The following is a 24788-nucleotide window of genomic DNA, read 5'->3' on the forward strand; positions in this document are numbered from 1 at the left end:
AGTTATATGGTGTTTTCCAGCTATTTTTCAATTATAGATTTCTAGTCTAGTTTTATTCCATTGTGAACTGAGAGCATATTTTATATTTTTTTTATTCTTTTAAATTTGTTAGTGTGTGTCTTATGGCCCAGAACGTGTCTTTCTTGGTAATATTTCATGGTGAGCTTGAGGGTAATGTGTATTCTCTTGATGGATGGACTATTCTGAAAATGTCAAATAAATTTAACTGATAGTGCTATTCAAGTTAACTATCCCCTTAACTGATTTTCTGACTGCTTCATCTATTGGCGCTCATCTATTTTTGGGACTCAAAAAAGGCTATGGAGCTCTCAAATTATAACGGTGGATGTATCTATTTTTCCTTATAGTTCTATCAGTTTTCTGCTCAGATATTTTGATGCTGTTTTGTTAAAGATAATTATTTCTTCTTCAAGAATTGGGGCCAGGCACAGTGGCTCATGTCTGTAATCCCAGCACTTTGGGAAGCTGAGGCAGGTGGATCTCTTGAGGCCAGCAGTTCGAGACCAGCCTATCCAACATAGTGAAACCCTGTCTCTACTAAAAATACAAAAATTAGCCGAGCATCATGGTGCACACCTGTAATGCCAGCTACTTGGGTGGCTGAGGCATAAGAATCACATGAACCCAGGAGGTGGAGTTGCAGTGAGCCAAGATCACGCTGCTGTGCTCCAGCCTGTGTGACAGTGAGACTCTATCCACCCCCCCCCAAAAAAAAAAAAGAATTGGCTTTTTTATCATTATATAATTCCCTGCTTTACTCCTATTTTATAGGGCAGTTTCCATTTTATTTATGTTGTCTTGCTGGAAAGGACAAAGAACAACAATTCTGTATCTAGTAGCAAAGGTAAATTTAAATTCAATTTATTTCTTTTTAAGATTTCAACTTTTATTTTAGATTCAGGGGGTACATATACAGATTTGTTACATGGGAATAATGTGTGAACATACAACTTGATTGGTAGTTTTTTTTTCTTTGTTTTTTTTTTTGAGACAGAGTCTCACTCTGTTCCCCAGGCTGGAGTGCAGTGGCGTAATCTCTACTCACTGCAACCTCCGTCTCCCAGATTCAAACGATTCTCATGCCTCAGCCTCCCAAGTAGCTGGGATTACAGGTGTGCATTATCACACCTGGTTGATTTTTGTTTTTGCTTTTTTATAGAGATGGGGGTGTCACCATGTTGGCCAGGCTGGTCTCGAACTCCCAGCCTGAAGTGATTCACCCAACTTGGCCTCCCGAAGTGCTGGGATTACAGGTGTGAGCCCACCACACCTAGCTTATAGGTAGTTTTTAAATCCACCACCCACACGGCACCTTCTAGTATTCCACAGTGTCTCTTGTTCTCATATTTATATCCATGTGTGCTCCCACTTATAAGAGAGAATGTGTGGTATTTAGTTTACTGTTCCTGCATCAGTGTGCTTAGGATTATGGCGTCCAGCTCTATTCATGTTGCTGTAAAGAACGTGATTTCATTCTTTTTTATGGCTACATAGTATTCCATGGTGAAAATGCTCCATATTTTCTATGTCCAGTCTACCAGTGTGATGGTTAATATTGAGCATCAGTTTGATTGGATTGAAGGATGCAAAGTATTGTTATTGGATGTGTCTGTGAAGGTGTTGCCAAAGGAGATTAACATTTGAGTCAGTGAACTGGGAGAGACAGATTCACCCTCAATCTGAGTGGGCACAATCTAATCAGCTGCTAGTGCTGGTAGAATAAAGCAAGCAGAAGAATGTAGAAGGACTAGACTGTCTGAGTCTTCCGGCTTTCATCTTTCACCCGTGCTGGATGCTTCCTGCCCTCAAACATTGGACTTCAAGCTTTTATACTCTTGGACTTACACCAGTTGTTTGCAAGGGGCTCTCAGGCCTTCAGCCCACACTGTTGGCTTCCTGACTTTTGAGGTTTTGGGACTCAGACTAGCTTCCTTGCTCTTCAGCTTGCAGAGGAACTATTATGGGACGTCACCTTGTGATTGCATGAGTCCATTCTCCTTAATAAACTCCCTTTTATATATACGTCTATCCTATTAGTCCTGTCTCTCTAGGGAACCCTGACTAATACAACCAGTCTTGGGTACCTGGGTTGATTGTATGTCTTTGCTATTGTGAATACCACAGTGATGAACATAGAAGTGCATGTGTTTTTTGGTAGAATGATTTATTTTCTTTTGGGTATATACCAGAAATGGGATTGTTGGGTGAAACTGTAGCTCTGTTTAAGTTATTTGAGAAATTCTCAGACTGTTTTCCTCAGTGACCGGACTAATTTACCTTCCCACCAACAGTGTTTAAACATTCCCCTTTTTCTTCAGGCTTGCCAGGATCTTTCTCTTTTTTGCTTTTAATAATAGCCATTCTGACATTGTGAGATATTATCTTATTGTGGGTTTTTTTTGTTGTCGTTGTTGTTTGTTTTTCGAGAGAGAGTCACCCAGGGTGGAGTGCAGTGGTGTGATCTCTGTTCACTGCAGCCTATGCCTCCCGGGTTCAAGCGATTCTTCTGCCTTAGACTCCCAAGTAGCTGGGACTGCAGGCATGTGCCACCATGCCCAGCTACTTTTTGTATTTTTAGTACAGGTGGGGTTTCACCCTGTTGGCCAGGCTGGTCTCGAACTCCTGACCTCAAGTGATCCACCACCTTGGCCTCCCACTGCTGGGATTACAGGCATGAGCCACCGCATCGGGCCCTTATTGTGGTTTTGATTTGAATTTCTCTGATGATTAGTGATACTAAGAGCATTTTTTCATATGTTTGTTGACCATCCTATGTCTTCTTTTGAAAAGTGCCTTTTAATGGGGTTGATTTTTGCTTGCTGATTTATTTAAGTGCCCTATGGATTCAGAATATTAGGCCTCTGTCAAATGCACAGTTTGTGGATGATCTCTGTTCGCCAATGATATGGTTCTATACCTAGAAAATGCCTTCTTTAAGAAAATAAAATTCTATTTTGTGGATGTATCACATTTTCCTTACATATCTACTTTGGGCATTTGGGTTGCTTCTGCCTCTTGGGCATTATGAATAATGCTACAGTGAATATGGATATGCAAATGTATCTTTGAGATCTTGCTTTGAATTACTTTGGATATATACCCAAAAGTGGGATCCCCAGATCATATGGTAATTCTATTTTTAATTTTTCAGGAACCTCCATACATTTTTCCACAATGGCTGTACCATTTTATGTTCCCATCAACAGCATGCAAAGGTTCCAGTTTCTCCACGTTGCCACCAGCACTTGCTGTTTTTTATTTCACTCTTGTTGCCCAGGCTGGAGTGCAATGGCACTGTCTTGGTTCACTGCAACTTCCGCCTCCTGGGTTCAAGCGATTCTCCTGCCTCAGCCTCCCTGAGTAGCTGGGATTACAGGTGCCTGCCACCATGCCCAGCTAATTTTTATATTTTTAGTAGAGACAGGGTTTCACCATGTTGGCCAGGTTGGTCTTGAACTCCTGACCTCAGGTGATCCACCTGCCTTGGCCTCCCAAAGTGCTGGGATTATAGACCTGAGACACCACGCCTGGCCCATTGTTTTTCAGTTGTATCTTCTAATGGATGTGAGGTGATACCTCATTATGGTTTTGATTTGCATTTGTTTAGTAATTAGTGATACTGAGCATGTTTTCATATACCTGTTGTCCATTTGTTTATCTTCTTTGGAAAAAAATCTATTCAATTACTTTGCCTCTTTTTTAAAATCAGGATTTTCTTGTTGTTGTTATCTGAGTTTGTTCCCTCCCTCCCTCCCTCTCTCCCTCTCTTCGCTCCTTCCTTCCTTCCTTCCTTCCTTCCTTCCTTCCTTCCTTCCTTCCTTCCTTCCTTCCCTCCCTCCCTCCCTCCCTCCCTCCTTCCCTCCCTCCCTCCCTCCCTCTCTGTCTCCCTCCCTGTCTCCCTCTCTGTCTCCCTCCCTCCCTCCCTTCCTCCCTTCCTTCCTCCCTTCCTCCCTTCCTCCCTTCCTCCCTTCCTTCATGCTGTGTTGCTCAGCATGGAGAACAGTGCCAAAATCATGGCTCACTGCAGCCTCAACTTTCCAGGTGCCAGAGAGCCTCCCACCTCATGCTCTTGGGACCACAGGCACGTGCCAACATATCTAGCTAATTGTTTTTTAATTTTTATTTTTTGGTAGATATGGGGGTCTCACTGTGTTGCACAGGCTGGTTTCAATCTCATAGGCTCAAGGAATCTTCAAGCCATGGCCTCCCAAAGTGTTGACATTACAGGCATGAGTTACCATGCCTATCCTGCATATGAAAGCCTTATGAGATATATGATATGCAAATATTTCTCTCGTTTTGTATGTTTCCTCTTTCATTATGTTGATTGTTTCCCTTCATGTACAAACGTTTTAGGTTTGATGTAGTCTTGCTTATCTATTTTTGCTTTTGTTGGTTGTACTTTTAGTGTCGTATTCAAAAAATTATTGACAAAAACAAGAAGGGTTTCCATGTATCTTCTTCTAGTTTTACAATGTCAAGATGTATACTTTAAGTACTTAATTTATTTTGAGTTGATTTTTGTATATGTTGTGAGGTAAGGATTCAGTTTACTTTTTTTTTTAATTTGTGGATATCGAGTATGCCAAATATGATTAGTTAGAGAAACTGTGCTGTGAGCACCCATGTCAAAGATAAATTGAGTGGAGTACATGGATTTATTTCTGCATTCTTCATTCTTTTCTGTTAGATTATGTCTGTTTTTTGCCAGTATTCTAGTATTTTGAATTACTATACCTTTGTTATCTACTTGGAAATCAAGAAGTGCCTCCACCTTTGTGTTTCATGCTGAATATTGATTTAGCTATTTTGGTTCTTTTGTGGATCCAGATAAATTGTATGATTTTTTTCTCTTTCTGGAAAAATGTGATTGTGATTTTGATAGGAATTATAGTGAATCAGTAGATAACTTTGGGTAGTATGGATATTTTGACAATATTAATTAGTCCCGGTTGTGGCGTTGAGGCCGTGTTGACCTGGAGGCACTGGGGTCAGTGATAGTGTGGTCAAGTTGGCTGCAGGATGGGATGGTGCCTGGGAGGTCAGTACATAAAAATCCTGTGGATGTGATCAAGGCAAGGGTGATGGAAGGTGATGTGTTCTGTCTGCTTGGTCCTTGTAGGATCAGGCAGGACCTCCTGTAATAAAAGGAGGCATTACCTTCGGATGTCCTGAGGGCATGGTGCAGGCACCAGGACTGAGTGGAGGGGAGGAAGCTCATGTCTTGAGGTCCTTTGGCTACATGGGGAAGACTGCCTCTGGGCTTGATGCCGGGTTCCAGACTGATGTGCTGGCTGTTGTGATGGTGCTCCCCAGTGCTGGTTGTGGTTGGTTTTTGGCTAGGTACACCTCACCTGGGGCAGCGGCCAGAGACAGTGTCAGTTCCAGACATCAGAAGCCCCATGAGGAGGAGCGTGTGCTCGCGCCAGGAGTGGTGACTGTTACGCGAGGGACCTCAGACCTATCTCTGCATGGCCTGATGTCAGAGTTCACATCCTACTGATTGAAGACCTCGTTTTGAGCTGTCCGGTTGCCACAGGGTCGGACCTGGGGGCTGCAGACCATGATGGCCCTTTGCAGTGTCCGGAAACATATTTGCACTCCAGGGAGGGACACACACACACACACAATCAAACTCACAAACACAACACACAGACACAAAATCACAAATACACACACACGAGCCCACAGAAAAAAGCAAATAGACACAGAAACGGGTGCATGCAGTAGTTCTGGCCACACGTGTTCCCTAGGTATCCACAGAATTACATGGGTAAGGTATATTCATAAAGATGGAGATCAGTCATGGAGGCCAAGGACAAGCAGGTGCACTAGTTGAACTGCAGGAGAGAATGGCATGGAAGTGGTGAGCAATGGACCTGGGCCTGTTTCTCAAGTGTGTATTTGATTTCTTTACAATTCCCTGGAGAAGTTGTCATGGGAGGCCAGCCACTTGCTGTCAAGGAAGATGTTTGATTCTTCTGAGCAATAGAGGCCCTGCAGAGTCCTGTAGTCACTGTGGCCTGGCATCCATGGTGCACCCAATGCTGGTGGATGGCTCAGGATGGTAAGCATTCCTCTGCCCCACGTGCTGAATGAGTGGCTTTTGGATGTCCTATACCTTCAAGGAGCTGTTTCTCAGCAGCGAATGGCATGACAAGTTCCACTCCTAGAGTGGATGGTCTGTGCCCATTGCTCAGTGGTGCGGCTCTGGCTTCCCCAGCATGCTGAATGTCTTTAAGGTCATCGGCTCACCCCTTCCCAGCCTGTGGTGTCAAACGTCTTGCCCCTTTGTCAAATGTGCTTGGATCGATGATGAGTTCCCTATAAAAACATTCCTTGGAAAAGCTGAACAAAATGAGTGAGAACTCAGACCGCCGTTCTCATCGGAACTGAGGTCCAGCATGTTGCTTCCTCTGGGGCCTGTAGGAGTGAGGGACAATGTCCACTGATTCCCATAGGTTCCACCACCCAGGGCGTCCACAGACAAAAGTCTCATGTCACAGGCATGTTAGGAACATTCCCTCTGTGTGAGGTACATGGGTGGGAGAGTGATGGGGGGGATTCGGCCGCTCTGTGATGGCATGGTGGCCGTGGAAGCAGGCAGAAATGTTGCAGGCCTAGGGGAGGCGGAAATGTTGCCGGCATAGAGGAGTGTGCTGCTGGTAAGCTCCCAGGAGGAAGACCCGGACCTCACAGTGGTCATCTCAGTGCAGAAGACCGGGTATCTGTTTTCATGTGGAGGAGAGCCCAAGGCCCAGACCTCAGGCAGACCTTAGTGTTGATTTTTGATTAGTTGAGAACAAGGAAGTGCCGAGGTGTTAGGGGAGAGTGCAGAGCAATTGGTGTCGGGGCAGACAGTGAAAGCCTCTTCAGCCCATCCTGCAGCATCGGTCACCAGGAGCCCTCCTGGAAGGGATTTCTTTGCCTCCCGAGCTGTGAGATGCCTGTGGTGCAGTGGCGGAGGCCTAGGCAGGAAGGTACTCCAGGGAAAAGGTGATAGAGGGCTCACATGGACGTGAGTGTCATTAGCAGGCTTGGGCTGTCATTTGGGGGTGACGGGCTTCCTGTGGATTTTTCTGGTGGAAGACAGGTTGGCCAGCAGGGGTCTTTGAGGCCAGGTCCTAGGGAGCACGAGGATCGAGTTGGTGCCTCTGGCCCTGGGTCACTTCCAGTCTTCCTGGGAGAGTAATGGACTCCTCCGTTGTGGAAATCTTCCTATAAATGGTCTGTTGGCCTGCCATTGTTGGGCGGCTCCACCTGCTGCAGCTTGTATGAGCAAATGCTGCTCTGGATACCCTTTCCTGCTTGGAAGGTGGCTTCAGTCCTGAAGGTCCAGAGTGAATGTGCCCTGATCCTGGCTCTGGCCCAAGTCTCTGCCGTGGGTACCGGTCACACTTGGGAGCTATCCATGGAGGTCTGTGTGCATTCCAGGCAACATGGGTGCAATCCCAGGGGTGTTGCCACAGAGTCCTTTGACTTGGGATGCCTCGCACCTCTGCATGTTGCCAATATTTAAGTGTTGGATTCCACTACACCCTAGGGGTGATGAACTGTTTTGGCTCCCTTAACCGGTTTGAAGTCTCAGCGCAGCCAGGACAGCCATGCCATGTTGAAGGGCATGCGGATGGCTTAGGAATGTTGGAAAGGATGGGTGGTTCTGAGCTTGCAGCTCACTCACTAGCTGCATGCATGTAGACCCAGTGGTGGTGTTCAGGTAGTGTTGACTTTCAGGCATTGTGGCGGGTAGTAGTGCAGTCAAGTTGGCTGCATAATGGGATGTTGCCTCAGAGGTCAGTACAGGGTAGCCCTGTGGGTGTGTCCAATGCAAGGAAAATGAAAGGCAGTGCATCCCATCCGCGTGGTCCTTGGGACATCGGTAGGGGGGACATCCTGTTGGAAAAGCAGCCATTCCCTTTGTGTGTCCAGAGGGCACGGTGCAGGCATGTGGACTGAGTGGAGGGGAGGAAGGCTGTGTCTTGAGGTCTTTTGGCTAGATTGGGAAGACCACCTCTGGCCTTGACACCAAGTTTCAGGCCGATGTGCTGGCCATTGCAAAGGCACCCTCCAGCACAGGTTGTGATTGGTTTTCCACCAGGTACGCCTCACCTGAGAGGGCGGCTAGAGACAGTGTCTGCTCAGGACATCAAGTGTCCTGTGAGGAGGAGCGTGTACTCACACCAGGGGAGGTGGCTGGTAGGCGAGCCACCTCGGGCCTATGTCCTCGTGGTCTCCAGGTCAAAATTCACATCCTACTGATTGAAGGCCTTGGTCTTCAGCTGTTGGGTTGGCGTGGTGTCAGGCCAGAGGGCTGCAGACTATGACTGCCTATTGCAGTGTTGGGAAACACATATGTTAGGAAACACATGTGCATGAGGGAGACACACACACATACACATTCATATACACACACATACGCACAGGCGTGCCGAGACACAGGCGTGCCGAGCCACAGGCAAATACATGCAGCAATGGGCGCTTTTAGGTATCCACAGAGTAACACGTGTAAGGTATATTCATGGAGATGGAGGTCAGTCGTGGAAGCCAAAGAATAACAGGTGTGCGAGTTGCCCCGCGGGAAAGAATGGGATTGAAGTGTTGACCAGTGGACCTGAGCCCACTTCTCAAGCATTTATTTGATTTCTTTACACTTCTCAGAGGCAGTTGCTGTGGGAGGTGTGGTAACTGCTGGAAGGAAGATGCTCAATTCTTCTGAGCAACGCAGGCCACACGGAGTCCTGGATTCGGTGTGGCCTGGCATCCACGGTGTACTGTGTGCTAGCGGGTGGCTCAGGACGGTAAGCATTTCTCTGCCCCGCATGCTGAATGAGGGTGTCTTTTGGATTTCCAAGACAGCAGTTTCTTGGCTAACCACTAATGGCGTGGCGAGTTCCTCTCCTAGAGTGGATGGTCTGTGCTCATTGCTCAGTGGCACCGCTCTAGTGGGGCCGAAGGTCTTTAACATCATCGGCTCACCCACTGCCCAGCCTGTGGTGTCAAATGTCCTGCCTCTTCAAATGTGCTTGGATCGATGATGAGTCTCCCAAAAAAACATTCCTTGGAAAAGCTGAACAAAATGAGTGAAAACTCATACCGTCGTTCTCATCGGAACTGAGGTCCAGCACGTTGCCTTCCCCGGGGACTGTAGGAGTGAGGGACAACTTCCACTGATTCCCATAGGTTCCACCGCCCAAGGCATCCACAGCCAAAGTCTCCCATCACATGCTCATTAGGAACATTCCCTTTGTGTGAGGTACACAGGTAGGAGAGTCCTGGGGGGAACGGCTGCTCTGTGATGGCCTTGTGGCCATGGAAGCAGACAGAAATATCACAGGCCTAGGGTAGTGTGTGCCTGATCTTGGCTTGGTGAGCTCCCAGGAAGGGAGACCCGGACCTCATGGCAGGTGTCTCTGAGCAGAGGACTGAGTCCTTGTTTTCTTGCCGGGGAGAGCACAAGGCCCAGGCCTCAGGCAGATGTTGGTCCTGATTTTTGATTAGCTGAGGACAAGGGAGTGCCAAGGATGATGGGAGACAGTGTATAACAAAGGGTGTTGTGACAGAGAGCCAAAGCCTCTTTGGCCCTCCACCCAGCATCCGGTCATGGAGGCCCCCCAGCAGGGATTTCTTCATCCCCTGAGCCGTGAGATGCCCCTGGTGCTATGGTGGAAGCCTGGACTGGAAGGTACTCCACAGAAGAGGTGGTAGGGGACTCATGTGGACATGTGTGTCATCAGCAGTCTTGGGCTATTGTTCAGCAGTGATGGGCTTTCCATTTATTTCTTTAGTGGATGACAAGTTGGCCAGCAGGGGTGTTAGAGGGCAGGTTCCAGGCAATACAAGGGTCAGACTCATGCCCCTGGCCCTCAGACACTTCTCGTCTTCCTGACAGAGTAGTGGGCTCCACTGTTGTGCACATCTTCCTGGAAATCGTCTCTTGGCCTGCCATTGCTGGGCAGCCACACCTGCTGCAGCTCGTGTGAGCAAATATGGCTCTGGATCCTCTTTCCCGCTTTGAAAGCAGCTTCCATCCTGAAGGCGTCCAGAGGGTATGGCCCTGGCCAGGAACTCTCCTGTAGGCATTGGTCACACATGGGGCTATCCATGGAGATCCGGGTGCATTCCAGGCAACATGTATGCCATTCCAGGGGCCTGCCATGCAGACTTCCTTGACTTGGGATGCCCCTGCACCTCCCATGTTGGTGATGTTCCGGTGTTGCATTCTGCTACACCCTAAGAGTGATGAAGCGTTTCAGCTCCCTTAAACAGTTTGATGTCACAGTGCAGCCAGGACAGCCATATCATGTTGAGGGGCCCACGACTGCATCAGGAATGTTGGAAGGGATTGGTAGTTCTGCAGATCACAGCTCATTAGTAGCCGTTTACTAATAGACAGTACGCTTAATTCTTTCTGATATTGGTGGAAAATTACTTCATGGATGTAGATAAGATAGGTATATCTTATTACTATATATCTCTCTGGTATTGTATTTTCTAGTTCCAGGAAGGCAAAGAGGATCCAGAGCCATATTTGCTCACATGAGCTGATGGTGCTGAGGCAGCGTTGACTTGCAGGAGTTGGGGTGGGTGGTAGTGCAGTTAAGTTGGCTGAATGATGGGATGTTGCCTCAGAGTTCTGTGCAGAGAAGCCCTGTGGGTGTAACCAACGCAAGGACCAGGGAAGGCAGTGTGTCCTGTCAACCTGGTCCTTGGGGCAGGGACATCCTGTTGGAAAGCAGCCATTCCCATCGGATGTCCTGAAGGTGCAGTGCAGGCATGTGGACTGAGTGGAGGGGAGGAAGCCCGCATCTTGAGATCCTTTGGCTAGGTTGGAAAGATTGCCTCTGGCTTGATGCCATTTTCAGACCTATGGGTTGGTCATTGCGAAGGCGCCCTCACGTGCTGGTTGTGGTTGGTTTTCCGCCAAGTGAGCCTCACCTGGGAATGCAGCCAGAGACGGTGTCAGGTCACAACATCAAATGCCCCATGAGGAGGAGCGTGTGCTCACTCCAGGGGTGGTGGCTGTTAGGTGAGGGATCTCAGGCCTATGTCCTCATGGCCCCAGAGTCAAAGTTCACATCCTACTGATTGAAGACCTTGGTCTTGAGCCTTCGGGTTGCAGAGGCTTCAGGTCTGGAGGCTGCAGACTATGGCCTCCTGTTGCAGTGTTGGGAAACACATGTGCATGAGGGAAACACACATACTCACACTATCACACACACAAACAGGCGTGCACAGCCACAGGCAAATAGACGTAGCAACAGCTGTGTGTGGTCGTTCCAGCCACATGCGCTTCCTAGGTGTCTAGAAAGTGACACAGTCAGATACATTTATAAAGATGCAGGTCCATAATGGAGGCCAAGGAGAAGTGGGCATGTGAGTTGCTCTGTGGAAAAGAGTGGCGTTGAAGTGACCAGTGAACCTGTGCCCATTTCTCAAGCGTGCATTTGATTTCTTTACACTTCTCAGGGGCAGTTATCATGGGACACCGGCCATATGCTGGCAAGGAGGATGGTCAGTTCTTCTGAGCCACAAAGGCCCCCAACGTCCTGGAGTTGGTGTGGCATAGCATCCACGGTGCACCCCCTGCTGGTGGACAGCTCAGGATGGTAAGCATTCCTCTGCTCCACGTGCTGAGTGGGGGGTGGGATTTCTGAGACCTGCAAGGAGCTGTTTCTCAGCAGGCCACTAATGGCATGGCGAGTTCCACTCCTAAAGTGAACAGTCTGTGCCCACTGTTCAGTGGCGCGGCTCTGGCTTCCCCAGCATGCCGAAGGTTTTTAAGGTCATCAGCTCGCCCACTGCCCAGCCTGTGGTGTCAAACATCCTGCCCCTTTGAATGTGCTTGGATCGATGATGAGTCCCCCATAAAAACATTCCTTGGAAAAGCTGAACAAAATGAGTGAGAACTCATACTGTCGTTCTCATCGGAACTGAGGTCCAGCACATTGCCTCCCCTGGGGACTGTAGGAGTGAGGGACAACTTCCACTGGTTCCCATAGGTTCTACCACTCAGGGCATCCACGGATGAAAGTCTCACATCACAGGCACAATAGGAATGTTCCCTCTGTGTGAGGTACACAGGTGGGAGATTCGTGGGGGCATTGGCTGCTCTGTGATGGTGTGGCGGCCATGGAAGAGGGGAGAAATGTCACGGGCCTAGGGGAGTGTACGGCTGGCCTTGGCTTGGTTAGCTCCCAGGAGGGGAGACCCTGACCTGACCTCCTAATGATGGGCCTCTCTATGTGGGGGACCAGGTCTTTTTTTTTTATGCCAAGGAGAGCACAAGGCCCAGACTTCAGACAGACCTTTGTCTCGATTTTCAGTTATCAGAGGAGAGGGGAGTGCGAAAGTGATGGGGGACAGTGGAGAGCAATGGGTGTTGTGGCAGACAGCCAAAGCCTCTTTGGCCCTCTGCCCAGTGTTGGTTACAGGGGCCCCCGGCAGGGATTTGTTTGGCTCCTGAGCCATGAGTTGCCCATGGTGTGGTGGCTCAGCCTGGGCAGGACAGTACCCCAGAGAAAAGGTGGTAGAGGGCTCACATGGACACGCGTGTCATCAGTGGTCTTGGGCTGTCATTTGGCAGTGATGGGCTTTCCATGGATTTTTCTTGTGGATGACAGGTCAGCCAGTGGGGCTTTCAAGGGCAGATCCAAGGAGCATGAGTGTTGGGCTGTAGCCCGTGGCCCTGGGTCACTTCTGGTCTTCCCAGCAGAATAGTGGGCTCCACCGTAGTGCACATCTTCCTGGAAATGGTCTCTTGGCCCAACATTGCTGAGCAGCCCCACATGCTGCAGCTCTTGTGAGCAAATAACTGCTTTGGATCTTCCGTCCTGCTTTGAAAGCGGCTTCCATCCTGAAGACTTTCACAGGGAATGTGCCCTGGCCCTGGCCCTGGCCCTGGCTCGGAACTCTCCTGTGGGATTCGGTCACATTTGGAGCTGTCCATGGGGGTTCGTGTGCAGTGCAGACAATGCATATTTAATCCTAGGTGCCTTCCATGGAGAGTCCCTTGACTTGAGATGCCTCTACTCCTCTGCATGTTGGTGATACTCAAGTGTGTTGGATTTAGCTACGCCCTAGGTGTGATGAACTGTTTCAACCCCGTTAGTCTCAGTGCAGCCAGGATAGTCATGCCATGTTGAAGGGCATGCAGATGGCTTAGGAAAGTTGGAAAGGATTGGTCATTCTGCGACTCGCAGCTCACTTGGTAGCCATGTGTGTGTAGACCTGGTGGTGGCTGTCAGACGTTGTTGAGCAGGTGTTGGGGAGGATGGTACTGCATCCAAGTTGGCTGCGTGGTGGGATGTTGCCTCGGAGGTTGGTGCAAGGAAGGCATTTGAGTGTGATCGAAGCAAGGATGATGGAAGGTGCTGTGTCATGTCTGCCTGGTGGTTGGGGCATTAGGCAGGGATGTCCCGTGGGAAAAGCAGCCATTCCCTTCGAGTGTCCTGAGGACATGGTGCAGGTACATGGACTGAGTGGAGGAGAAGAAGCCCGTGTCTTGAGGTCGTTTGCCTAGGTTGGGCAGACTGCCTCTGGCCTTGACGCCGAGTTTCAGAGTGACGTGCTGGCCATTGCAAAGGCGCCCTCCAGTGCTGGTTGTGGTTGGTTTTGTGCCAGGTGTGCCTTTCCTGGGAGTGCTGCCAGAGACAGTGTCTGGTCATGACATCAGATGTCCCGTGAGGAGGAGCTTATGCTCAGGCTAGGGATGGTGGCTGTTATGTGAGGGCCGTTGGGCCTATGTCTGCATGGCCTCGAGGTCAGAGTTTATATCCTACTGATTGAAGGCCTTGGTCTTGAATTGTCGGGTTGGTGGGGGCCCAGGCCTGGAGGCCGCAGACTATGACTGCACGTTGCCATGTTGGGAAACTCATGTGTTGGGAAACACATGTGCATGAGGGAGATACACACATACACACACACATGCGCACACATGCACATAGCCACTTAGCTGGCACCACACACAGCTCCAAGCTGTTTGCAGAGTGCCACTGGTAAGGTACATTCATGGAAACAGAGGTCACTCATGGAGGCCAACAGAAGCAAGGCGTGCAAGTTGCTACGCATGAGAGAATGACACTGCAGTAGTGACCAGTGGACCTGGGCCTGTTTCTCAAGCGTACATTTGATTTCTTTACACTTCTCAGGGGCAGTTGCCGTGGGAGGCCTGCTGCCTGCTGGAAGGAAGATGGTCAGTTCTTCTGAACCACAAAGGCCCTGCAGAGTCCTGGAGTCAGTGTGGCCTGGCTTCCAGGGTTCATCTCGTGCTGGTGGATCTCTCAGGATGGTAAGCATTCCTCTGCCCCCTGTGCTGAGTGACGGTGTCTTTTGGATTTCCAAGACCCACAATGAGCTGTTTCTCACAAGGCCACTAATGGCATGGTGAGTTCCATTCCTTCAGCAAATGGTCTGTGCCTTTTGCTCAGTGGCATGGTTCTATCTTCCCCAGGGTGCCGAAGGTCTTTAAGATCATCGGCTCACCCACTGCCCAGCCTGTGGTGTCAAATGTCCTGCCTCTTCAAATGTGCTTGGATCGATGATGATTCCCCCCAAAAAAACATTCCTTGGAAAAGCTGAACAAAATGAGTGAAAACTCATACCGTCATTTTCATCGGAACTGAGGTCCAGCACGTTGCCTCCAGCAGGGACTGTTGGAGTGAGGGACAGCTTCCACTAGTCCCTATAGGTTCCACCACCCAGGGCGTCTGCCATCACACATACATTAGGAACATTCCCTTTGTGTGAGATACACTGTTAGGAGAGTCATGGAGGGATTGGCTGCTGTGTGATGGCGTGGCGTTGTGGAGGTGGATGGAAAAATCTCAGGCCTAGAGGAGTGCGTGGCAGATGTGGGCCTGGTGAGCTCCCAGGAAGGGAGACCCGGACCTCGTGTCAACTCCCTCACACAGAGGACCGGGTCCTGGTTCCCCTACTATGGAGAGCATGAGGCCTCAGCCTCAGGCAGACCTTGGTCTTGATTTTCAGTTAGCTGAGGACAGGGGAGTCCCAAGGGTGATGGGGGAGAGTGCAGAGCAATGGGTGTTGTAGCAGATGGCCAAAGCCTGTTCGGCCCTTCCCCAGTGTTGGTCCCAGGGTCACCCCAGCATGGATTTCTTTGCCACCTGAGCCGTGAGATGCCCATAGTGTGGTGGTGGAGACCTGGGTAGGACGTATTCTCTGGTATTCCAGAGAAAAGGTGGCTGGGGGCTCACATGGACAGGTATGCCATCAGTGGTCTTAGGCTGTCATTTGGTGGTGCTGGGCTTTCCGTGTATTCCTCTGATGGATGACAGGTCAGGCAGCAGGGGTCTTCAAGGGCGGTTCCCAGGTATGTGAGGGTTGGGCTGCTACCTGTGGCCCTGGGTCACTCTGATCTTCCTGGCAGAGTAATGGGCTCCACTGTTGTGTACATCTTCCTGGAAATGGTCTCTTGGCCCCCCATTGCCAGGCGGCCCCTCCTGCTGGCAGCTTGTGTGAGCAACTACTGCTCTTGATCCTTTTTCTCGCTTTGAAAGCAGCATCCGTCCCAAAGGCATCCAGGGGGAATGTGCCCTGGCCCAGGCCCAGGACCCTCCCGTGGGCTCCAGTCATGCGTGGGGCTGTCAATGGAGGTCCATGTCCATTCCGGGCAATGCGTGTGCAATCCCAGGGGTGTTGCCACAGAAAGTCTCTTGACTTGGGATGCCTTCACGCTTCTGCATGTTGGCGATGTTCCAGTGTTGGATTCTGCTACTCCCTATGCATGATGAAGCATTTTAGCTCCCAATTCACAGTGCAGCCAGGACAGCCACGCCACTTTCAAGGACACTTGGTTGGCTTAGGAAAGTTGGAAAGGATTGGTGGTTCTACAGCTCTCAGCTCACTTAGTAGCCGCATGCATGTAGACCTGGTGGTGTTGATGCAGTGTTGACTTGCCAATGTTGGGGTGGGTAGTAGTGCAGTTAAATTGGCTGCATGAGGGGTCATTGCTTCTGAGGTCGGTGCAGGGATGCCCTGTGGGTGTGTCCAATGCAAGAACGATGACAGGCAGTGTGTCCTGTCAACCTGGTCCTTGGGGATTCAGGTAGGGACATCCTGTTGGAAAAGCAGCCATTCTCTTTGGGTGTCATGAGGGCACAGTGCGGGAACGTGGACTGAGTCGAGGGGAGGTGGCGTGTATCTTGAGGTCCTTTTGCTAGGTTGCTAGTCCTGCCTCTGGCCTTGATGCCGAGTTTCAGACTGACATGCTGGACTTTGCAAAGGTGCTCTCTGGGTGCTCTCTGGAGCTGATTGTGGTTGGTTTTCCGCCAGGTGCACCTCACCTAAGAGGGTGGCCAGAGACAGTGTCTTGTCATGACATCAGAAGCCCCATGAGGAAGAGGAGGAGCCTGTGCTCCTGCCAGAGGTGGTGGCTGTTAGGTGAGAGACCTGTGACCTGTTTCCGCATGGCCTTGAGGTCAAAGTTCACATCCAGTGATCAAAGTCTGGGGTCTTGAGCCATTGGGTTGCTGGGGGGATCAGGTCTGGAAGCTGCAAACTAGAACTGCCCATTGCAGTGTTGGGACCCACATGTGCATTAGGGAGACAAACACACACACCCATTTAAACTAACATTCTTAAACATACACACACCCACACCCACCCATATACTCACACTCAAACTCACACACACTCTGTCTCTCTCACACAGACACACACACACACAGGCACAGACAGCCATAGGCTAATAGATGCAGCAATGTGTACGTGCTGTGGTTCTGGCCACATATGCTTTTAGGTGTCCACAGAGTGACACAGGTAAGGTATATTCATGGAGGTGGAGGTCAGTCATGGAGGCCAAGGAGAAGCGGGTGTGTGAGTTGCCCTGTGGGAAAGAATGGTGTTGAAGTGTCCAGTGAACCTGGGCCTGTTTCTCAAGCATGCATTTGATTTCTTTACACTTCTCAGGGGCAGTTGCTGTGGGAGGTCCGCTGCCTGCTGTCCAGGAAGATGGTCGATGCTTCTGAGAAACAGGCCCTGCGGGTTCCTGGATTTGGTGTGGCCTGGCATCCACGGTACACCCCATGCTGGCGGGTGGCCCAGGACGGTAAGCATTTTTCTGTTCTGTGTGCTGAGTGATGGTGGCTTTAGAATTTCCGAGACCTGTGAGCAACAGTTTCTCAGCAGGCTATTAATGGCATGGCGAGTTCCACTCCCAGAGTGGATGGTCTGTGCCGGTTGTTCAGTGGCACGGCTCTGGCTTCCCCAGGGTGCTGAAGTTCTTTAACGTCATCGGCTTGCCCACTGCCCAGCCTGTGGTGTCAAATATCCTGCCTCTTCAAATGTGCTTGGATCGATGATGAGTCCCCCATAAAACATTCCTTGGAAAAGCTGAACAAAATGAGTGAGAACTCATACCGTCGTTCTCATCGGAACTGAGGTCCAGCACATTACCTCCCGTGGGGACTGTAGGAGGGAGGGACAACTTCCCCTGGTTCCCATGGGTTCCCCCACCCAGGACATCCACAGGCCAAAGTCTCCCATGAAACGCTCGTTAGAAACATTCCCTCTGTGTGAGGTACACGGGTGGGAGATTTGTGAGGGCATTGGCTGCTCTGTGATGGCGTGGCGGCCATGGAAGAGGGGAGAAATGTCGTGGGCCTAGGGGAGTGTGCAGCTGGTCTCAGCTTGATGAGCTTTCAGGAAGGGAGGCCTGGACCTCATGGGTGTTGTCTCCATGCAAAGGAGAAAGTCTCACTTTTGCTACCAAGGAAAGCACAAGGCCCAGGCCTCAGGCAGACCTTGTTCTTGATTTCTGGTTAGCTGAGGACAGGGAAGTGCTAAGGGTGATGAGGGAGAGTGTGGAGCAATGGGTGCCATGGCAGACAGCCAATGGCTCTTCATCCCTTCTGCCAGTGTTGGTCACAGTGTCCCCCCAGCACAGATTTCTTTGCCTCCAGAGCCGTGAGATGCCTGTGGTTTGGTGGTGAAGGTGTAGGCAAGATGGTATTCCAGAGAAAAGGTGCTAGAGGGCTCTTGTGGACATGAATGTCATCAGCTGCATTGGGCTTTAATTTGGCAGTGATAGGCTTTCCATGGATTTCTCTGGTGGACGACAGGTCAGCCAGGGCAGGTCTTTGAGGGCATGTCTTTGGGTGAGTGAGTGTGGGGATGGTGTCCATGGCCCTGGGTCACTTCTGTTCTTCCCAGCAGAGTAGTGGGCTCTATCGTTGTGCACATCTTCCTGGAAATGGTCTCTTGGCCTGCATTGTCGGGTGGCCCCACCTGAGGCTGCTCTTATGAGCAAATACTGCTCTGTATCATTCCTGCTTTCCATCCCAAAGGTGTCCAGAGTGAATGTGCCCTGTCCCTGTACCAGGACTCTCCTTTGCTCCAGTCACGCATGACTGGAGCAGTGTGTTTGCAATCCCAGGGGCATTGCCACAGAGAGTCTCAACTTGGCATGTCTCCATGTGTCTGTGTGCTGGTGATGTTCCAGTGTTGGACTCCGAAACTCCCTAGGCGTGATGAAGCATTTCAGCTCCCTTAGCTGGTTTGAAGTCACAGAGCAGGCAGGACAGCCATGCCACTTTCAAGGGCACACAGTTGGCACAGGAAAATTGGAAAGGATTGGTGGTTGTACATCTTGCAGCTCACTTAGTAGCTCCATGCATGTAGACCGGGTGGTGTTGATGCAATGTTGACTTGCTGGCATTGGGGTGGGTGGTAGTTTGGTCAAGCTGGCTGAGTGATGGGATATTGTCTCAGAGGTTGGTGCAGGGAAACTCTGTGGGTGTGTCCAATGTAAGGACAATGACCATGTCCTATCTGCCTGGTCTTTGGGGGGTCAGGTGGAGACATCGTTTTGGAAAGGCAGCCGTTGTCTTTGGGTGTCCAGAGGGCACGGTGTGGGCACATGGATTGAGTGGAGGGAAGGAAGCCTGTGTCTTGAGGTCCTTTGGCTAGGTTGGGAAGACTACCTGTGGCCTTGCTATTTCAGAGCGATGTGCTGGCCATTGCAAAGGCGCCATCCAGTGCTGGTTGTGGTTGGTTTTCCATCAGGTGAACCTCACCTGGTAAAGGTGCCAGAGACAGTGTCTGGTCATGACATCAGATGCTCTGTGAGGAGGAGCATGGGCTCGTGCCAGGGGTGGTGGCTGTTAGGCAAGGGACCTTGGACCTCTTTCCTCATGGCCTTGAGGTCAAGGTTCACATCCTATTGATTGAAGGCTGGGGTCTCGAGTCTTTGGTTTTGTGGGGTTGGTTCGGTCTGGAGGCTGCAGACTGTGACTGCCCGCTGGGGTGTTGGGAAACACATGTGCATGAGGGGGCCACACATCCACACAGAGACACACTCATGCACAAACATGTGTGCACAGCCACAGACAAATAGATGCAGCAATGGGTGTGTGCAGTCGTTAGGCCACACACACTTACAGGTGTCCATGGAGTGACACAGGTAAGGTATGAATGGGTCTTTGAGGGCATGTCTCTGTGCGAGTGAGTGTCGGGATGGTGTCCATGGCCCTGGGTCACTTCTGGTCTTCCCAGCAGAGTAGTGGTATGAATACGGAGATGGAGGTCAGTCATAGGGTCCAAGGAGAAGCAGGGGTATGAGTTGCCCCATGGGAAAGAATGACATTGACGTGGTGACCAGTGGACGTGGGCCTGTTTCTCAAGTGTGCATTTTATTTCTTTACACTTCTCAGGGGCAGTTGCCTTGAGAGGCCCACCACCTGCTGGCATGGCAGATGGTCAGTTCTTCCGAGCAATGGAACCTCCATGGAGTCGTGGAGTCGGTGTGGCCTCGTGTCCACAGTGCACCCAGTGCTGGTGGATGGCTCAGGACGGTAAGCATTCCTCTGCCCCGCATGATGAGTGAGAGTGTCTTTAGGATTTCTGAGTCCCACAAGGAGCAGTTTTTCAGATGGCCATTAAGGGCATGGTCGAGGCCTTTAAGGTCATCAGCTCGCACACTGCCCAGTCTGCAGTGTCAAACGTCCTGCCTCTTTGAATGTGCTTGGATCGATGATGAGTCCTCCAAAAAAAACATTCCTTGGAAAAGCTGAACAAAATGAGTGAAAACTCATACCGTCGTTCTCATCGGAACTGAGGTCCAGCACATTGCTTCCTCTGGGGACTTCAGTAGGAAGGGACAACTTCCAGTAGTCCCTATGGGTTCCACCACCCATGGCGTTCACAGATGAAAGTCTCCTGTCATATGCACATTACGAACATTCCCCCCCACCCCCCCAAAAAAGGAACATTCCCTCTGTGTCAGGCACATGGGTTGGAGAGTCGTAGGGTGATTGGCTGCTCTGTGATGGCGTAGTGGCCATGGAAGTGGATGGAAAAGTCGCAGGCTTAGGGGAGTGTGGGGCTGGCCTCGGCTTGGTGAGCTCCCAGGAAGGGGGACCTGGAAATCGCTGTGGGCATCCTTGCATAGAGGACCAGGTACGTGTTCCAGTTCTGCTTTCAAGGAGAGCTTGAGGCCCAGGCCTCAGACAGTCCTTGGTCTTGATCTTTGGTTAGCTGAGGACAGGGGAGTGCCAAGGGTGATAGGGGAGAGTGCACAGCAATGGATGTTGTGGCAGACAGCTAAATCCTCTTTGTCCCTCCTTTCACGGTCGGTCCCAGGGGGCCCCCAGCACAGATTTTTTTCACCTCTCGAGCTGTGAGATTCCTGTGGTGTTGTGGCCAAGCCTGGGCAGGAAGGTACCCCAGAGAAAAGGTTGTAGAGGGCTCCCGTGGACACGCATGCCGTCTGTGGTCTTGGGCTGTCATTCAGTGGTGATGGGCTTTCCATGGATTTCTTTGATGGATAACAGGTTGGCCATTGGGGGTCTTCAAGGGCAGGTCCTAGGGAGCACGAGGGTCGGGCTGATGCCTGTGATCCTGGGTCACTCCAGTCTTCCCGGCAGAGTAGCAGAAGTGTCCATCTTCCTGGAAATGGTCTCTTGGCCCGCCATTGCCAGGCGGCCCCACCTGCTGCAGCTCGTGTGAGCAAATACTGCTCTGGATCCCATTTCCCGCTTTGAAACAGCTTCCATCCCAAAGACGTCCAGAGGGAATGTCCCCTGGCCCTGGCCCTGGCCTGGGACTCTCCGATGGGGTCCATTCACACTTGGTGTATTCATGGAGGTCCATGTGCATTCCAGGCAACGTATTTGCAATACCAGGGGCACTGCCGCAGAGAGTCTCTTGATTTGGGATGCCTCCTCACCTTTGTATGTTGGCGATGTTCCAGTATTGGATTCTGCTACATCCTCATGGCATTGAAGCTTTTCAGCTCACTTAGCCGGTTTGACATCACAGTGCAGCCAGGACAGCCGTGCCACATTGGCATGGCACATAGTTGGCTTAGGACAGTCAGAAACGGTTGGTGGTTCTGTCTCGCAGCTCGCTTCATAGCTGTGTGCATGTAAACCTGGTGATGGTGTTGAGGTGGTGTTGACTTGCCAATGTTGGGGTGGTTGGTAGTGCAGTTAAGTTGGCTGCATGATGGGATGTTGCCTCAGATGTCGGTGCAGCGAAGCCCTGTAGGTGTGTCCAATGTAAGGAAAATGAAAGGTGGTGTGTCCTGTCCACCTTGTCTTTAGGGGTTCAGGTAGGAATATCCTGTTGGAAAACTAGCCATTCCCTTTGTGTGTCCTGAAGGCATGGTGCAGGCATGTGAACTGATTGGAGGAAGGAAGTGTTGTGTGTTGAGGTCCTTTGGCTGGGTTCAGAAGACTGTCTCTGGCCTTGACGCCGTGTTGAAGACCAACGTGCTGTCCATTGCAAAGGTGCCTTCCAGTGCGAGTTTTGGTTGGTTTGATGCCAGGTGTGCCTTACCTGGGAGGGCGGCCAGAGACAGTGTCTGGTCACAACATTATATGCCCCATAAGGAGGACTGTATGCTTGCGCCAGGGGTGCTGGCTGTTAGTCGAGGGACATCAGGCCAACGTCTATCTGACCCCTAGGTCAAAATTCACATCCTACTGATTGAAGGACTGGGTCTTGAGCCTTTTGGTTGCAGGCGTGAGGATGGTTTGCAGGTCTGGAGGCTGCCAACTATGACAACCCGTTGTGCTGTTGGGAAACACGTGTGTGAGGGAGACACATACACGTAAACACACTCACTCTGCCACACACACCTGCACACACACAGACATGCACAGCCACAGGCAAATAGATGCAGCAATGGGTGTGTGCAATTGTTCTGGTCACATGTGCTTCCTAGGTGTCCACAGAGTGACATGGGTCAGGTATATTCATGAAGATGGAGGTCTGTCATGGAGCCCAAGGAGAAGCCAGTGTGCAAGTTTCTCTGTGGGAAAGAATGGGATTGAAGTGGTGACCAGTGGACTTGGGCCCATTTCTCAAGCATGCATTTGATTTCTTTAAACTTCTCAGCAGCAGTTGTCATGAGAGGTCTGCCGCTTGCTGGCAAGGAAGATGGCCAATTCTTCTGACCAACAGAGGCTTCCTTGAGTCCTGATTTGGTGTGGCCTGGCATCTATGGTGCACCCCATGCTGGTGAGTGCCTCAGGACGGTAAGCATTCCTCTGCCCTGTGTGCAGAGGTGTCTTTTGAATTTTGAGACCTGCAAAGAGCTGTTTCTCAGCAGGCCACTAATGGCATGGCGAGTTCCACTCCCAGAGTTGATTGTCTGTGTCCATTGCTCAGTGGTGTGGCTCTGGGTTCCCCAGGATGCCGAAGGTGTTTAAGGTCATCGGCTCACCCACTGCCCAGCCTGTGGTGTCAAATGTCCTGCCTCTTCAAATGTGCTTGGATCGATGATGAGTCCCCCGTAAAAACATTCCTTGGAAAAGCTGAACAAAATGAGTGAGAACTCATACCGTCGTTCTCATCGGAACTGAGGTCCAGCACATTGCCTCCTCTGGGGACTGTAGGAGCAAGGGACAACTTCCACTGGTTCCCATGGGTTCCACCACCGAGGGCATTTACAGATGAAAGTCTCCTGTTACGTGCATCTTAGGAACATTTCCTCTGTATGACATAGACGGATGGGACAGTTGTGGGGGGATCGGTCGCTCTGTGATGTTGTGGCAGCCACAGAAGCAGGTGGAAGTGTTTTGACCTAGGGTTGTGTATGGCTGGTCTCGGCTTGGTGAGCTCCCAGGAAGGGAGACCCGGGCCTCGCAGCAGGTGTCTTTGTGCAGAGGACCAGGTCACAGTTCCCCTGCCAAGGAGAGCATGAGGCCCAGGCCTCAGGTAGACCTCGGTCTTCGTTTTCCACTAGCTGATGACAGGGGAGTTCCAAGGTGATGGAGGAGAGCTTAGAGCAATGGGTGTCACCACAGACGGCTAAAGCCTCTTTGGCCCTCCTTCCAGAATCAGTCACAGGTGCCCCCCGCATGGATTTCTTTGCATCCCTAGCCATGAGATGACCATAGTGCAGTGACCAAGGCTTGGACAGGATGATACCCCAGAAAAAATGTGGCAGAGGGCTCTTGTGGACATGTGTGTCATCAGATGCATTGGGCTGTCAATTGGTGGTGATGGGCTTTCCGTGGATTTCTCTGGTGAACGACAGGTCAGCCAGGGAAGGTCTTTGAGGGCATGTCTCTGGGCAAGTGAGTGTCGGGATGGTGTCTGTGGCCCTGGGTCACTTCTGGTCTTCTCAGCAGAGTAGTGGGCTCCACCGTTGTGCACACCTTTCTGGAAATGGTCTCTTGGCATGCATTGTTGGGTGGCCCCACCTGCTGCAGCTCATGTGAGCAAATACTGCTCTGGATCCTATTTCCCGCTTGGAAAGCAATTTCCATTCTGAAGGCATCCAGAGGGAATGTGCCCTGTCCCTGGCCTGGGATTCTCCAGTGGGTTCCAGTCATGTGTGGGGCTATCCACGGAGGTCTGTGTGTATTCCGGGCAATGCGTATGCAGTCCCAGGGGCATTGCCACAGAGTCTCTCGACTTGGGATGCCTCTGTGTGTTGGCAGTGTTCCAGTGTTGGATTCCGCTATGCCCTAGGCGTGGTGAAGCATTTCAGCTCCCTTAACTGGTTTGAAGTCTCAGCACGGCCAGGACAGGCATGTCACACTGAAGGGCACACAGTTGGCTTAGGAAAGCTGAAAAGGTTGGTGGTTCTACGGCTTGCAGCTCACTTAGCAGGAAGGTGCATGTGGACCCAATGGTGTTGAGACAGTGTTGACTTGTAGGCATTGTGGTGGGTAGTAGTGAGGTCAAGTTGGCTGGGTGATGGAACGTTGCCTTAGAGGTTGGTGCAGGGAAGCCCTGTAGATGTGTCCAGTGCAAGAATGATGACAGGCAGTGTGTCCTGTCAACCTTGTCCTTAGGGGGTCAAGCGGAGATGTCCTCTTGGAATATCAGCCATTAGCTAGGATATCCTGAGGGCACGGTGTGGGCATGTGGACTGAGTGGAGGGGAGGAAGCCCGTGTCTTGAGATCGTTTGGCTAGGTTGGGAAGACTGCCTCTGGCCTTGACACCGAGTTTCAAACTGATGTGCTGGACTTTGTGATGGTGCCCTCCAGTGCTGGTTGTGGTTGGTTTTCCACCACATGTGCCTCACCTGAGAGGGCGGCCAGAGAGAGTGTCTGGTCACGACATCAGATGCCCTGTGAGGAGGAGTGTGTGCTCATGCCAGGCTTGGTGGCTGTTAGGCAAGGGACCTCGGGCCTATGTGCGCATGGCCTCAAGGTCAAAGTTCACATTCTACTGATTGAAGGCCTGGGTCTTGAGCTTTTGGGTTGCGGGGAAGTTCAGGTCTAGAGGCTGCAGACTATGACCACCCCTTGTGGTGTTGGGAAACACATGTGCATGAGGGAGACACACATACACACAC

The 24788-nt window shown here is 50.9% G+C and overlaps 1 long non-coding RNA gene and 7 other non-coding genes across 26 annotated transcripts in view; all 8 read left to right on the plus strand.

Annotated features, from left to right (window-relative positions):
• Positions 1–24788, plus strand: part of LOC105739932 — an 86071-nt gene that overhangs the window by 8102 nt on the left and 53181 nt on the right. For 14 of the 19 annotated variants that reach the window (XR_004030502.1, XR_004030503.1, XR_004030494.1 and 11 more), the window contains exons 3-9: positions 793–865; positions 8680–10067; positions 11488–11627; positions 14169–14308; positions 16948–17086; positions 19689–19829; positions 22375–22497. This is a non-coding gene — a long non-coding RNA (uncharacterized LOC105739932). The remainder of the gene's footprint in view (positions 1–792; positions 866–8679; positions 10068–11487; positions 11628–14168; positions 14309–16947; positions 17087–19688; positions 19830–22374; positions 22498–24788) is intronic. The other 5 variants (XR_004030498.1, XR_004030499.1, XR_004030497.1 and 2 more) reach the window with 5 other exon arrangements.
• On the plus strand, positions 6328–6422 carry LOC115835728. Its single transcript, XR_004030754.1, has one exon. It is a non-coding gene; the product is annotated as a small nucleolar RNA SNORD116 (small nucleolar RNA).
• LOC115835722 lies at positions 9047–9141 on the plus strand. The gene has a single exon (XR_004030748.1). It is a non-coding gene; the product is annotated as a small nucleolar RNA SNORD116 (small nucleolar RNA).
• On the plus strand, positions 11866–11960 carry LOC115835723. Its single transcript, XR_004030749.1, has one exon. It is a non-coding gene; the product is annotated as a small nucleolar RNA SNORD116 (small nucleolar RNA).
• LOC115835720 lies at positions 14552–14647 on the plus strand. The gene has a single exon (XR_004030746.1). It is a non-coding gene; the product is annotated as a small nucleolar RNA SNORD116 (small nucleolar RNA).
• Positions 17330–17423, plus strand: LOC115835724. The gene has a single exon (XR_004030750.1). It is a non-coding gene; the product is annotated as a small nucleolar RNA SNORD116 (small nucleolar RNA).
• LOC115835725 lies at positions 20002–20097 on the plus strand. Its single transcript, XR_004030751.1, has one exon. It is a non-coding gene; the product is annotated as a small nucleolar RNA SNORD116 (small nucleolar RNA).
• Positions 22752–22846, plus strand: LOC115835726. The gene has a single exon (XR_004030752.1). It is a non-coding gene; the product is annotated as a small nucleolar RNA SNORD116 (small nucleolar RNA).

This window comes from Nomascus leucogenys, chromosome 6 (assembly GCF_006542625.1).
Source record: "Nomascus leucogenys isolate Asia chromosome 6, Asia_NLE_v1, whole genome shotgun sequence".
Taxonomy (NCBI): domain Eukaryota; kingdom Metazoa; phylum Chordata; class Mammalia; order Primates; family Hylobatidae; genus Nomascus; species Nomascus leucogenys.